Genomic DNA, 9,918 nt, shown 5'->3' on the forward strand with positions numbered 1-9,918 from the left:
TAGAGGTGAATGTGAAGGTGCTATGGAAGCACAGAGAAAAGCCTGGAGTTGGGGAAAGATGTCATGGAGGGTTTTGCCCCCATAGAATCATTGCTGTTGCTTTGTCGGTCAGTTGTGTCTGATCTTTTTGTGACCCCACGGACTTCAGCCCACCAAGCTCCTCTGTCCATGGGATTTCCCAGGCAAGAATACAGGAGTGGGTTGCCATTTCCTTCTTCAGGGAATCTTCCTGATCCAGGAATTGAATCCATGTCTCTTGAATTGGCAGGTGGATTCTAACCACTGAGCAACCAGGAAAGCCCCATGGAGTCATAGGGAGGAATAAAAGTCAAGACAGACTCACCCAGGCAAAATAAAGATGCCTCCATGGTGACTCAGCTGGTAAAGAATGCGGGAGACCTGGGTTCGATCCCTGGGTTGGGAAGATCCCCTGGAGGAGGGAATCGGGGCCACCTGCCCCAGTATCCTGGCCTGGAGAATTCCATGGACTGCATAGTCCATGGGGTTGCAAAGAGTCAGACATGACTGAGCAACTTTCACTTCATTTCAAAAGGATTTTTCAAGGACAGGGAACAGCACTTAATGGCAAACAGTTTTGAAAGACACATGCATTAGAAACTGAAGGCCAGAGCATGAGGAAGTAGTTAACGGTAACAAGGGAGATTGATAGAATATGATAAGAAACAGGAAAAGTAAGCACAAGCAAGATCTTGGAAAGCTGCTAAATGTCATATATGGTAGTCAGCCTCCAAATGGTCCCACCATGAACCGTTCACTCTAGCATCCAGACTTTCGTGTGGCCCCTCCTGCATGGAGGTTGGTCTGTACCAGAGCATAAAGCAAGGTGTGACATGATGACATGTCACACCTGAAATTAGGCTGTAGAAGGCTGAGGCTTCCATCTTGCATCCTCTCTCTCTCTCTCCCTCCCTCTCTGCCTCTCTTTTTGGGGAAACATTTCCCAGTGGAGACCCATGAGGTAAAAAAATGAAAGTTCCTGGGACTTTCTGATGCTCCAGACACTAAGACTCCATGCTTCCAATGCAGAGGGCATGGGTTCAGTCCCTGAGCAGGGAACTAGATGCCACATGCTGCAACCTAGAGTTCACGTGTCACAACTAAAGATCCTGCACGCTGCAAGTGAGACCCAGCACAGCCAGATAAATAAATTCATTTTTAAAAGCAGAGACATTACTCTGCCAAGAAAGGACCATATAGTCAAGGCTATGGTCTTCCCTGTGGTCACATGAGGCTGTGAAAGCTGGACCATAAAGAAGCTGGAGTGCCGAAGAGTTGATGCCTTCAAACTATGGTGCTGGAGAAGATTCCTGAGGGTCCCTTGGACAGCAAGGAGATCAAACCAGTCAATCCTAAAGGAAATTAACCCTGAATATTCATTGGAAGGACTGATGCTGAAGGTGAAGCTCCAATATTTTGGTCATCTGATGTGAACAGCCGACTCCTTGGAAAAGTCCCTGATGCTGGGAAAGATTGAAGGCAAACGGAGAAGAGGCGTTAGAGGATACAATGGCTGGATGGCATCACCAATGCAATGGACATGAACTTGGGCAAACTTCCGGAAGTGGTGAGGGACAGGGAGGCCAGGAGTGCCGCAGTTCAAGGGATCACAGGGTCAGACATAACTGGGTGACTAAACAACAGCAACAAAAAACCCTGAAGATTCCTGCCAGCAGTCATGTAAGTGAGTATGGAGGAAGAAGCCCTCGGTCCCAGTTAAGTCTTCAGAGACTGAGGCCCAAGCCAACAGCCTGACAACAACCTCACGGGAGACTCTTAGCCAGGACCCCAGGTAAACCCTGCTCAGGTTCCTATAGCTCAAAAGCTGTATGCCAAAGTATTTACTGTTTTAAGCCACTAAATTTAGGAGTTATTTGCTGTGCAGCAGTAATAACTAATATTCAATGCTGAGAGATTTAAACATTATCCTGAACTTGATAGGAAGCCTTTATAGGATTTTAAAAGGCTAGACAACTCTTTGAACATTGGAAAGGTCACCGGGTTAGCAGTGTGGAGGGTAAAGTGAAAGAGAAGGGGGATATATGAAAGAGACCACCATAAAATCCAGTTCTGAGCGGATAAAGAACAGTATCAAAATTATTGAAAAGGAGAGAAGAAAAGGATGAAGATTTAAGCTATATTACTCTTGATGAAGGTGAAAGAGGAGAGCAAAAAAGCTGGCTTGACACTCAACATTAAAAAAATCAAGATCATGGCATCTGGTCCCATCACTTTGTGTCAGATAGAAGGAGGGAAGCTGAAAGCAGTGACAGATTTTATTTTCTTGGGCTCCAAAATCACTGCAATGGTGACTGCAGCCATGAAATTAAAAGACGCTTGCTCTTTGAAAGGAAGGGTATGACAGACCTAGACAGCGTATTAAAAAGCAGAGACATCATTTTGCTGACAAAGGTCTGTATAGTTAAAGCTATGATTTTTACAGTAGTCATGCAGTCATGTACGAATGTGAGAGTTGGACCATAAAGAAGGCTGAGCACTGAAGAACTGATATTCTTGAATTGTGGTGCTGGAGAAGACTCTTGAGGGTCCCTTGGATGGCAAGGAGATCAACCAGTCAATCCTGAAGAAAATCAGTCCTGAATATTCATTGGAAGAACTAATACCAAAACTGAAGCTCCAATACGTCAGCAACCTGATGCAAAGGGCTGACAAATTGGAAAAGACTGATGCTTGGAAAGATAGAAGGCAAAAGGAGAAGGGGGTGGCAGAGGATGAGATGGTTAGATAGTATCATCAACTCAATGGACATGAAGTTGAGCAAACTCTGGGAGATAGTGGAGGACGGAAGAGCTTAGCATACTGCTGCAGTCTGTGGGATCGCAAAGAGTCGGACACGACTTAGCAACTGAATGACAACATTGTCAGGTGACAAAATCACTCTATCCCTGGAGCATGAGGACGAAAGTATACATTTGAGTATCCTACAATAATTTTAATTTTTCTTTGCTTAAGCCAAAGATGATTTCTGCCAGTCTTGATGCTCCCTTAAGAAATCCAAGACTAAAGATATAGAATAATTTCTCTGCCAAGTCCCCAAGGAAGCAGACAGCAATGCTGCTATGGGAGAACTTGATCACAGACAACTTCCCCTGGGGAAAATTTGCCTTAAAAGTAGTAAATCGGATAAAAGAGGTATGAAATATCTGTATTAATTAGAGTTCTCCAGAGAAACAGTCAGGAGTGAGTGTGTGCACATGTGTGTGTGTGTGTGTGTGTGTGTGTGTGTGTGTAGAAAAAGATTTCTGTTAAGGAACTGCCTCATGTGATGGTAGAAGTTGGCAAGTCCAACATCCACAGACTGGATTTGCAGGCTGGACACTGGAAGAGATTCAGCGTTGCAGCTCCAGTCATCTGCTGGCAGGATCCCTCTTGTGCTGGGGACCTCAGATGATGCCATTCCAGCCGTCGGCTGATTAGACGAGGCCCACCCACTTTACAATGTGCAATCCGTTTTACTCAAAGTCCACCAGTTTAAATGTTAATCTCATCCACAAAACACCTTCACAGGAACACCCAGGACACTGTTTGATCATGTGTCTGGCACCATGGCCTGGCCACACCGACACATAAAGTTAACCATCCTGAAATGCATGGCAGGCTGGGGTGGGGAGATAAAACCGATGTTTCCCATTGTTCATCATTGAACTCTTCTTTGCGGCCAACAGAGCACCCTGTAAAGTGCTACGTGCATAGTAGGCCCTGAGCTAAATGGTTCACGATGACATTCACAGTCCCTGACACGTCCACACAAAGTCAATTTGACACTGACAACATTAAAGTCATAGAAGGGGCTTTGAGGTCCGGTGTTTGCTGGGGATGTGAACAAAAAGCTCATTCCGATCAACATGTGCTCTTCTTTTTTGTTGTTGTGTTAGTTTGTGCTGTACAGCAACGTGGATCAGCTGTAAGTGATTCCCCCCTCCCCCACCCCACCCCCTGGGCCATCACAGGGCACTGAGCTGAGCTCCCTGTGCTGTACAGCAGCTCCCCACTAGCTCTCTATTTTATACATAGGAGTGTGTGTATGTCACTCCTACTCCCCCAATTTGTCCCACCCTCTCCTTCCCCTGCTGTGTCCATGCGTCCATTCTCTATGTCTGAGTCTCTGTTCCTGTCCGGCAGATAGATTTATCAGCGCCATTTCTCTAGATTCCACATATACGCATTAATACATGACATTTGTTTTCCACTTTCTGACTTACTTCACTCCATATGATGGATTCTGGGTTCATCCACATCTCCACCAATCACCATGTGCTTTTCTGACTGCACTCCTTTCCTTGTGGTCTCTGCAGCAGCAGGTGGAGCGTAAGGACAGTGACTGTTGCAGGCGCCCCTCCCCAGCCCTAATGAATCCTTGCAGGTTGCAGACCAAGTCCAGCGCTGCTGTCAAAAGTGAAAAGAAAATGTCCTGGAAAGAGATGATTTGTCTACACCTGGGAAGATAACCGTCATTTTGTGTGAGTCTGTTTTGCTTTTCCTTCAGAAAAGAGTGAGGGGAAAGTAAATGAGCTTTTCTCACTTTGGAAGAATATGACATTCAGAATGGGGCTGGCTGTGGGCGGTTGGTGGGGGGATGTTCAGGGCATGGTGAGCTAGTGAAGAGCGAGCAAAGACTCAAGACTGGACACACATGGAGCACAGGGTAGGCAGACACCCGTGGGGCAGAAAGACCTACGCTTCCCCTTTCACTGACTTTACTTCCCTACGGAGATGCGTCTGGAGGGGTGGTCAAGACACCCGTGTCTCTGTAGCCTGATTAATCCCTAAGAAAATGCTGGTTGATGGTTTTCTTGCTCATTAAGTTTCTTCCCAAGGAAGGAAGAACTTAATTTGGTCCACAGACCCCTCAGGAAGCCAGGGATAGAAATCAGGGGAGTCCATGAACTTGGATGGCTATATATATATATATCTCACTACTCTCTAGCTGAACTGACCACATCCCAGTAATCTGAATGTATTCAATGAAGCCCAGAAATAATCAGCAGTATCTGTTGCAGACATCTGAAAGTGTCTTTGATGTTCATCTCCTCTTTATCCTGCTGCAAGCTGGTGGTCCTTGTCCAGACCAGGATTCTGCAGGTCCCAAAATTTAAGGTAACTGAATTTTCCTGTATACTCAATTGTTAGTAAAAAAGCAAATGCTGCCTTTTGATGCCCATATAGACCCTTGGATCCACTTTTAACTGCTTAGAAGCCAAAGAGCAGGAGGAATGAGTACGTTCTCTTCTCAAAAAACCTTCCAGGACAGGTGGGGCTTTTCATTTGGATACCAAATTATAGAACCAAATCACTGTACTGAGTCCCCGTGTGAATCACTGCAAGAAATCCAGTCCCTCCCAGGAGGAGTACTTGAACTTTGCACAAATCTATCTTCAAGCTGTTCATCAGCTTTCTCTCCAAGTCACTGCCTCAGGCTTTTGTCCCCTTTACCTCAGATTTCTCAAGGCTGTTTCTCTGCACTGCCCCAGCCCTCTCCCAGTTCCATCCCCATAAAGCGTAGACCTAAATCCTTCCATTACAGCTCTAAGCACAGCTCACCCAGAACTGCAATAGTTTAAAAACATGACTGAAGTTTAGGGGGAAATGGAGCTACAAGAATTAAGAGAGAAAATTAAAATTAAATGATGATGTATAACTCTGCCAAATCCACCGACAAGTCCCTCCATAGGGGTCGTGAATGGTCATATTTTTTTCTCAGCCTTTTGCCGTGTGTCTGGGGCCCACTGACCACCCAGGCCTGTAGTCCCTTCCATTTGTCCACTTCCCCTCAAGGTCAGATTGCCTTTCCCAGCTCTCACGCTCCAACTAGAGGAATCAAATCCCACAAACTTTTCTCAAACACGCATATGAAGACAGCCTTATTTAATTATATTTTTAACATATTTATTTGGCCACATCAGGTCGAAGTTGCAGCATATGGAATTGTTAGTTGCAGCATGTGGGATCTAGTTCCCTGACCAGGGATCGAACCCAGGCCCCCTGCATTGGGAGCATGGAGTCTTAGCCTCTGGGCAGTCAGGGAAGCTTTAATTATTAAGCAGAATATCTAAATCTGAAGGATAGGAATTGAGGTCATTTCCCCCAGTTCCTGGCTTCCTAAGAATTCCAGCTGATACCACCCTCAAAGCCGCATGAATACGATGCTTGAAAAGGTGACCCCTTCAAGTAAAAGGAAAGCTTGCAGGGTACACCCAAAATGAACCATTTGGGGAATCCTGTGCAGCTTCTCAGATAGCTGAGTGGGTAAGGTATTATCTGCCTGCACTGCAGGAGATGCAGGAGACCTGCGTTCAATCCCTGAGTCAGAAAGATCTCCTGGAGAAGGGCATGGCAACTCACTCCAGTATTCTTGCCTTGAGAATCCCATGGACAGAGGAGCCTGGCGTCCATGGGGTCGCAAAGAGTCGGACACGACTGAGCACTGAGCACGCACAAGCAGCTTCTACATTGTTCTACATTGTCCCAGTGTAGAAGCTACATGGAATCCCCCAAACATTGTTTCAACAATCTTAAGATCTATTTTGCACCTTGAGAATAGGAGCATTGGTAGCATTCACACAGCATTCTGGGGAAGAGACAAGGAGGTGTCTCTTACAGAACAGGGAAGAAGGAATACCTAATTGATTCCAGTGCTCTTAGGGGAGATCAGAGAAGGCTCCCTGGAGGAGGTGTCCCTTGAGTTAAAATGAAGGATGAGTGTACATATCTGTGCCACCGCCGATTGGCCAGCCAGCTCACTGTGTGGGTGATACAGAATGGTAAGGACAGGAGCCCAAGTGCTCTGCTGGCCACCTCACCTCCATGACTTTCACTGAACCTTGAAATGACTTTTGAGGTTAACAATCACCTCATAAAATAGTAGACTCTTAAAAGACATGAAGATTTTGTTAAATCCCCGGTTAATCCAACAGCACATCTCAGTCATTGGTGGCCATGTACTAACTCTAAAAACTGTCCCTTAGGTTTCCTAGCAATCACCCATAGCCAGACAAACAGATTAGGTTAATATAGATAAAGAGAGTTTAAGGAAAGCTATGAAATCACTTCTCAGGCAAGGTATGTTCATTTAAAGTATATACATTTTTGTAAAATCCTCTTGGTGTTGAGAAGGAAGGTGTCAGAGGACAAGTTTGGGGTTGGGTATGGGGGCGGGAGTCCGCCTCTGCCTGTGTGAGCAGAGGTCTGTGCAATTTGCATCTGAATTTGTCTTTGCTTAGAATATCCAGCTTATTGTCCCAAACTTCTGCTACCCAGCAAAGGAGCCTAGAAATATACTGTATGCTTTCAAGGCAACAACAACAACAAAAAAAAAACTAAGGAGGCAACTATGTGACTAATTCCAGAAGGATAATACAGCATAGCATTCATGGTGGTAGTAGATGCTAAAACACACACAGAAAAAGAAATGTGTTCTCTGGAAGAGAACAATGTCTGAGGAAGTTTGAGTACTTTTTTCTTAAATGATGCCTAATGAACTATTACAGCAGCCTCCCTGCTAATTAAAGGGATAAATTGAACTTTCTGAACCTTTCACTGCTTGGAAACCCTCTGTTTCAGGTGTTTTCTAGCTGGAAAGAAATGGGTCAACTAGTTAGAAAAAAGAGGCATCAGGGGCTGGTTGAGGTGGTCGGACTAAGCCTCCTAAAATGGCAGCCAGATGCGTCTGCAGAAGTGGTCCAGGCGTGCTGTGGATCCCTGTGTGTCACTACTCTGTCCCTGAGTATCTAGAATAGCTCCGGTACTCATCTCACCTCTTCACAGGGCTTGGCAGTTCAGTCACTTTAGTCACATCCAACTCTTTGCAACCCTATGGACTGCAGCCCTCCAGGCTCCTCTGTCCATGGGATTCTCCAGGCAAGAATATTGGAGTGGGTTGCCATATCCTTCTCCAAGGGATCTTCCCAACCCAGGGATCAAACCCGGGTCTCTGATGTCTTCTGCATTGGCAGGCAGTTTCTTTACCACTAGCGCCACCTGGGAAGCCCAGCTCAGGTGTTAGTAAAACACATGCAGAAAAAGAAATGTGCATGTGAATGAATAAATGAATGACTACTACCTGGCAAAGAGCCCTTTTTCTTTCAGTCTACCTTAAGGGCCTGACTTTTCCTAATCCAGAGTGTGAGTCCACCAGTCAATAGCAGGTGATACATAAACAGATCAATGTTAACTTGGCCAAAGAGGTTAAGAGACTTGCTCGGTGTCACAAACTAACATGCAGGCAGGTCGATGGCCTCCGTTTCTGGAGATCCTACTGAGAAAATGTCTACAAACCGTGCCCTTGAATCTGCCCATTGTCCACCAAGAGAAGGCACTTGGTGCAACTGCACACCCTTCGCAAGGGCTCAGCAGCTCTGCTAGAAGACATCAACAAAGCTGTTCGCTTCCTCCTGTAACTCTGGACTCAGTGCATTTGTCTCAGGCTCCTGGGGATCTGGGCTATCATGTTACATGGTGTCATCCAGGCCAGGACTCTTAGCAAGTTTTGCTTTTGTCAACATTATGCACTGTACACATTTTTTTTTTTCTTTTGCTGTGGGCAGCTGAAAGTAAGTGACGCTAATTTCTATTCTGCAGTTATCCAAATATTGCACTCACAACACAATCCATAAACATAATGACTGCTCATCAATAAAGCAGAGGAGTATCTGAGAAACCGTCATTGTCACCCCCAAAAAAATATTTTAAAAAGAAAAAGAAACAACAAAAATGCTGCCAAACGGTAGGTCCCTTATCTTAATTACAGGCTGATTTGCATTTAAATGAAGGTTATTCTACAATTACCACTGGATGCTTTGTGTTGGGGTTGAAATACCACTCTGAGGGCTGTCTGCCCATTTCCTTTCCATTTCCCCCTGTCACCCTGCTCCTCTATAAAGTCTGACACACGCAGGCGCAGAGAGGTGCTGGCTCTTAATTCCGTTTTCAAAATTATCACTACCTGAGGGCACCTTGTGGATTCTGGGGCAGTGCTTCTGTAGGATGACATAAACAGAATCAAAGAAACCTCCCTCCACCCACAATGAACAACCTCAAGATCTGCCAGCTTGAGAGCAGAGTTAACTTGGCCTCACTCTGCTCTGGCTGTGGGGCTGAAAATCCTCATTCCCTCTTCTGTGCCCCCACTGCATCCCAAACGCGTTGTACCATTCATTAACAAATGCAGTCCAGTCTTGCCATTTTTGAGACTGATGTTCTATGACATCACCACAAACACTGAATTAGAGGAATTGGACCATGGATACGCGAGCAAGTACAGGGTTAGGTTCCTATACGCCTTTGGACACAAGGTTCTTGTCAACCCAACAATACAAAACCTTGTTTTGTGTTTAGATACCTTATTTAATATACAGTAAGTCTCCTACTACACTTGATCTTAGCCAAAAGGCCAAAAAGCTGGATCATTGAAAAAGCAAGAGAGTTCCAGAAAAACATCTTTCTGCTTTATTGACTATGCCAAAGCCTTTGACTATGTGGATCACAATAAACTGTGGAAAATTCTGAAAGAGATGGGAATACCAGACCACCTGACCTGCCTCTTGAGAAATTTGTATGCAGGTCAGGAAGCAACAGTTAGAACTGGACATGGAACAGCAGACTGGTTCCAAATAGGAAAAGGAGTACATCAAGGCTGTATATTGTCACCCTGCTTATTTAACTTATATGCAGAGTACATCGTAAGAAATGCTGGGCTGGAAGAAGCACAAGCTGGAATCAAGATTGCCGGGAGAAATATCAATAACCTCAGATATGCAGATGATACCACCCTTATGGCAGAAAGTGAAGAGGAACTCAAAAGCCTCTTGATGAAAGTGAAAGAGGAGAGTGAAAAAGTTGGCTTAAAGCTCAACATTCAGAAAACGAAGATCATGGCATCTG

The sequence above is a fragment of the Bubalus bubalis genome, chromosome 5 (genome assembly GCF_019923935.1).
Source record: "Bubalus bubalis isolate 160015118507 breed Murrah chromosome 5, NDDB_SH_1, whole genome shotgun sequence".
NCBI lineage: Eukaryota > Metazoa > Chordata > Mammalia > Artiodactyla > Bovidae > Bubalus > Bubalus bubalis.